The sequence below is a fragment of the Halyomorpha halys genome, unplaced genomic scaffold (genome assembly GCF_000696795.3).
Source record: "Halyomorpha halys isolate HHAL.00 unplaced genomic scaffold, Hhal_1.1 Scaffold910.1, whole genome shotgun sequence".
Classification (NCBI taxonomy): domain Eukaryota; kingdom Metazoa; phylum Arthropoda; class Insecta; order Hemiptera; family Pentatomidae; genus Halyomorpha; species Halyomorpha halys.
In genome coordinates this window covers 447,958-454,346 of record NW_027106583.1, presented here as the reverse complement: position 1 = coordinate 454,346, position 6,389 = coordinate 447,958, and the positions used below count along the sequence as shown (strand labels likewise).

The window sequence follows — 6,389 nt, the reverse complement described above, 5'->3', positions numbered from 1 at the left end:
AAAAAAAAATTTTGATTACAATTTAATTTTTTGTGTTACTTTTTACAATTTAAAGTTCTATCTAGCTTAAAAAAACACCCGATATTTTCAACAAACGACTATGGCATTTTTTCTTTTAACACAGTTGAAGCGCTGTGAAAACTTAGGATGTGCAAATAATATATTCTTCTTAAAACTCTCAGTTATTTAGGGCCGGCGAAACGCATTTGATAGTCTTCGAAATTATACTCGCAAATTCATTATTATTTTTCACGCAATTCAAATACTGGAATTCATTATTTACGCAATTTAAAAACTGGAATCCTGGAGAGGTAGATAGATAAATCCTTTATGACTATTTTTTTTTTCATCCTTCATTAATTAAAATATAACCAAGCCTCTAGGTGTAGTATAGTTTTTCCGAAAAATGCAAAAAATTGGTTTCTGAAATGATCTCTCTATAATAACGGTACAAAAGTTTATTTTATGGACCCAAAATATTTATTAATATAATTGCAAAAAGTGTTATCATATTTCACTTGTTACGGTTTCCAAAATTTCATAGCTTTTTTCTTATCCCCAAGATTTTAGTTTAAGAAGTTCCTGAAAAATCATCATGTTGTAGAAAATTAAAGATTCTGAAATTACCTTAATCTAATACCTTCAATTTTTTATAGGTAGTTCAGCGAGATCCAAACTAGAGGCCTGATGGAGACCCAATGTTTAATCAATTTTTTAGACTTATATAATTTACTTCATTATTATTATATTTATATTGTAGATTTCCTTGATAGTATTTTTTTTTTAACGTGTAGGCCTACCCTATTAAGGAGGTATTGGTCTAACTTCCCACGAGGACCAGAAGTTCTCGGAGGTGGGGGCCTGAATCCGATACTGTGTAAGATTATTCACTTTTACATAATTTTAAATAATATAGATATAGTACTTACTTACTTTATTTTAAAATTATTTATTCATCACTGTATTAATTACATATAGGGTGTTTTTTTAAGCCCGATAGAACTTGAAATTAATGATAAACCAATTTTGGCCTTCTTTTTTTTCAACCAATAAAACAGCCTGTTACAAGTTTGTTAGTTTTGATTATGGTGTGGGCTTTTAGAAGTTGATTTATGAACAACAAAATGAATAATCCCTTCAGTACTTACCCTGACCAGTTCTATCTTTAACCCATGGGCCAAGTGGGCTCTCATACTATTTTGATCCATAAATTCAAACGAATCATGAATGAACAGAAAAGTACGATTGCTTCAAGAAAGATTGCGATTTATTATTTATGTTAATAGAAACTGATGTTCTTAAATAAATAGATTTTTAACAACTAATTCATGATTTAGCTAATAAAAATCAACAAAAGTACTTCCTGAATATGCTTAATTTTACTTTATAATATTTTTACTTTCATTTATCTGTATATGGAATATATTTTATAGTGAAAAATATCGAATTAGAGTTTTCGATATATGTTTTGAGGCTCGCAGACTCAAAAAACCTTGTCTTGCAAAATGGTTTGTATTTCTGTGAACAGCCTGACTCAAAAAGGGACAGTCGTGCGAAACTGAAATTACCTATTTAAGGCAGTTATATGCCTGGTAAATTACAGCAACTTTGTTGATAAAATCCAAACTTAACAGAAGTTCCATTTTATACAATCGATTTTCCACATTTTTTTCGATTTCCCCGAAAAAGACTACCAATTTTGATTAAACTCGCCATGTCAATGTTTTGTTTTTATAACAACACAGAACAGTAAAAATGTTAAATATTTGTATTTAATACCAGACTTTACATGGTTAGTGTAAGAGCTACATTTTTTTTTAACAATTGATTATGGGTAGTATAGGCTCATATAAAAGATACCCCTAACTGCAACATTATAAAGACCATTAAAAAAAAAAATAAGATAAAATAATCGCTCATTCACTGTTGGGCGCTATAGTCCTTGCAGGGACCTGGGCCTCTGCCTCCGTTCTTCCCCATGCTCTCGGTCTTCAGCGAAACTCCTCCAATTTCCGATTTCCATCTCAGATCATCCTCCAAATCATCCAACCACCGACGCCTGGGTCTGCCCTTTTCCTCCTTCTGGTGCACCATTTAGCATCGTTTTAGGCAGTATACAGGGCCCCATCCTTTCCAGATGTCCAAACCATCGCAGCCTGCTCTTCTTAATAGACAGATGACATCAGACTCTCCATACAACTCTATTAGGATAAAGGAGGAGGGTGGAGCGTGGGGGATAGGCGACCTCACCTCTATAAAAAAGGTATAGGCCATATAAAATAATAATTCTTAATAAAAGATAAAAGTAAAGTTAATAACAAAACAATGACATTTATGGATTTAACAAAATAAGTAATTGACTTCTAATGGAGAAAAAAAAATTAATTTAAGAAAAAGATGAAGAAAAAAATTGAAATAAAATAAATGTTTGAGGGACAACAACAGAACTAATAAATATAGAACTTATAACAGGATGTCCTGCAGTAGCCTGGGCTTCAGTCTTCGGATTGTATTTGGGTTTCCTAAGTTGTAGTGAACTGATAATGGAACTTCATAAACCTTTTTTTGATGTAATCCTCTATTGTATCTATTTATAATTCCCGATGCAATTGGTTGTTTCATACAAACCAAGGAGCATCCACTGCAATTCTTACGACTTTATTTTGGTATGATTGTAATTTATTATTTTTCGTAAGGATGCCACTCCCCAGACTTCACAGCCATACATGAGCAGTGGCCTGAGAATTGTTTTAAAAATAATAATAGCTGTTTCTGGTTTCAATTTGGATTTTCTGTTTTTGGATAGGATATAGCATTGCTAACCCTTGCGTCGGTTTGAGTTAGTTTGATGTGGATATGGTTTATCCAGGTAAGGCGGCTATCGAGATGATAAAAATGTTTAGTTCAAATTTTTCCCCATTTTGGTCTTCGATTGTTTTTCGAAATTCACAAAAAAATGGTTATAACTTAACTACCTAAGTATTAGGGCAAGTAAACTTGTGTGATGGATTTTTTACTTTCCAACTGTATAATTAATCAATGAAAATAATTTGAAGCGTCTTATCTCCAGTATGATGGGCCCCTACATCTTAAAGTGCCCTGATTAAACACGGTCTTAGATTGGGCAAGGATTAGAACTATATTTTATTGACTACGGTAGACTTTTTTTGAAACATCATGTTAATAATGTATGTATACGTATTTAAAATTATATATTAATTGAGCAGAATATTATATAAAACAATTAAGAGACTTTTTTTAGTAACTAAGGTAACCTTACATTTTCTGTTCCAGATATGTAGTATATAAAAAGGCTTCATAATCCATTCTGCAATTCTGATTAAAATAATGAAACATGAAAATTTTAAATGTTTTTAAAATAAATTTAATATTTACTTCAAAAAATTTTCGTTTTCAACGAATCAGAAAACTGTTTCTGAAAACTTAATTCACAGGAATTTATTTCAATGAAATCAATGAAAAAATTATTCGAGAATAACGTAGAGGCAAATTTCACAGTCAAAAGCAAAAGGAAAGAAAATTGTGTTTCATAATTTTATTTATTTCAACTTTAGTTCCTTTTGAAATAACTTCTATGTAGCCATAATAAACGACTCAACAAGGAATTGTATCAATTAAGGCTTGAGCACAGGAAAAGTACAATATGCGACCTCAGCCTACTTGTGTCCTTTGTAGGCATGTTTTTATCAGTTAATTTTCTTGTCGTACATTATCCTTTGTGCACGGAGCCTTTTGTCGCACAGGTGGACAATACGAATAATCTTATTAAAACACCTTGGCGAGGCGGAAAAGATGTGGAACTGGCTATGACTGATTGAGGCTGATAGGGAAGGACTTTGACCCGGCACGTCCATCGAGGACGCTAATTTCCTTAGAATGATGATCCAGGACATCCTTGGAGCTCCTGCGGATCTCGGAAAGGTGCCGTGAGAATTAGGATGGTATTGTCGCCTTGACATAACTCGCACCAATCGTAATAATTCTATTGTTAATTTTATTATTAGCTCGTGAATGATGTTGAACTCCGAATATTAAGGCAATTGTTGAATGGAAACCCATGGGTATGATATCGTCGTTATGAGTCCATGAATACAAAACGCTATTAGGAATGGGAATGACCAATTCACGGAACAAAAGCAATGTAATTGGTAAGGCCCTTTGTAAATTCAAAAGATCATAATAAATTAATATACCAAGTGAAAAACAAGAGGAGAGAAACGTGGCCATTCTACATCAACTCTATGCACTATTCAACCTTGCCATCTCAGACTTTAATAATAAATATATATATATATATATATATTCGCAGATTTTCTTATTCTAAAGTTTATTTTTGTCAAGACTAGAAAAGTACCGAGGAAACCCAATCGAAAACTCTCAATTACACTAAAAACTGACTGATTTATTATCTAATATCGTTGTAATAATCCAATTACCTTTGGAAGTTGTTGAATCTCGTTATAGATCATTATTGGTAGCATGGCGAATCGGAACTGATAATCGACAGTTCTGTCTAGTTGATAGAAACTTCCCCTAAACTAATCGTCCGTTCCAAGTTCGATAAGGAAGTAAATTATTTCGACTTTTCGGAAGTCAAGGGGCCCAGTAATAGTGTCTGAAAATTGGGTAAAAAAAAAGTATATTTCATTCTGTATATTCACTCGATAATCACTTGGCGAAACATGAATATATGTTTATATGGTTATTTATGCATTTTATTATTTTTTCTTAATTTAATTTGTAGCTTAAAATTGACAAATTAAAGGTAACTTAATGTATTGATTAGCACATGAAGATTCGAATACAACCTAAAAAAAAAAAATAATAAACACAAGTACCAGTATTCTTGTAATAGCAATAACCAATGGTTTCGGATATTATTGAGAATGTTCAGTGTTATTGCTTTAACTTAAAATCTCAGGCTAGCCCTTCTTCTCGTAGAAATTTCAATATTCATATCATTACATTTTATCGCCTATTTACCTATTCATATTAATTTGAATAAAAGTTTTTATTTAACATATGAAATCCGATCTCCAGCTATAGCAGGCCCTGGTGTTCGATCTTTTAAGAATTAGTTTTCTAACTTGGTCTAGTTCTTCTCCTCCACACCTAACTCTGGAATATCTAATGGGATGGGGGTATTTTTTTTTTTTGTTACGATTATGATAGTAATAAAAAAAATCCTTTTCCTAAAAATAATTCATTTTGTATTCACATATAAAAAGACTTATTATTATTATTATGATAGTGAATTAAATTCAAGAACGAATTTATATTGGACACTTTTTGAACCTAAAGGCGTAAAATGTCAAAAACCACATACATATTTTTACGGCTTTGGGCACAAATGGTGCTGAAAATCGAAAACTTGAAGAAAAATTAGATTCGGAATTGGATTTCCCTAAGGATACGTCCTCTTAATTGGGGCATTTGGCCACTGAACCATCATCATCATGGCAGCTATTTTCTAATATCCTCGCACGGTTGAGGAAACTCAATTATGAAGACGGGCTCCCGCATCGTTTTCACCCAAGTGATCATATACAATAAACAAATGTTTGTGATTTAGGCCTCCAGAAAACATAGGATTAAAAAAATTCCTATATAAATTTCTCTTAAAATCTGATTTACAGTCAGAATCCGTAAAAATAATTACTACATTTCGTTGTAAATTTCAGAGGTAAGCATGCGGGAGAAGATTAACAAAACCCTCAAAAGATAGACCAAATACCTCTATCATAACTCAGCGAAGTTAAATCAAAGTTCTTGGGGTTGGGAGAGTATATACTGTCACACATATTGTAAATTTGTTTAGACGCTAGCGTGAAGTAGTGTGAAGGCTAGCAAGCTTGCCTGGAGATCTGTTCTTATAACCATCTCAGAACATCAGGTAGTTATACTGTTTTAACATTACCTGTTATTAGGAATATAGACTATAATTAATTTAATAACTTTGGTTGCCATTTGTTACAGTTATGGACAAAGATTGAACACTCAAACTTGAAGAAGGTGCCGGTTCGATTCCGATATCTTTCACATTTGTTTATCCATTTCAGGTGATGAAGCTTGACCATGTTACAAAAAAATGTACTGTTTGTAATGTTACAAAAAAATGTGAATTGCTGAATCTCTGCAGGGTCCAAAAATAATTTTTTTCAAGTTATTTTTGTTTTGCAAAATATACACTTACTTCCTTGCGATTCTAGGGGTTCACATTAACTTAAATTACTAAGAACCAAAATAACCTAGGCTTAGAAAACAAAAACCAATAAATATGAACCAGATTTAGAACTTTTTTAGATTTGAGATTTTTAGTATATTGCATTTAAGTCCAAGTTGGTGGAGTCAAGAAAGTCATAATTTAT

General features: G+C 32.1%; 1 long non-coding RNA gene across 1 annotated transcript in view; it reads left to right on the top strand.

Moving 5' to 3' along the window:
* LOC136795193 (uncharacterized) overlaps window positions 1-6,117 on the top strand; it is a 47,275-nt gene extending 41,158 nt beyond the window's left edge. Inside the window, exons 5-7 of the long non-coding RNA XR_010842758.1 lie at window positions 795-877; window positions 5,703-5,914; window positions 5,998-6,117. This is a non-coding gene — a long non-coding RNA (uncharacterized lncRNA). The remainder of the gene's footprint in view (window positions 1-794; window positions 878-5,702; window positions 5,915-5,997) is intronic.
* The last annotated feature ends 272 nt before the right edge of the window (window positions 6,118-6,389 follow it).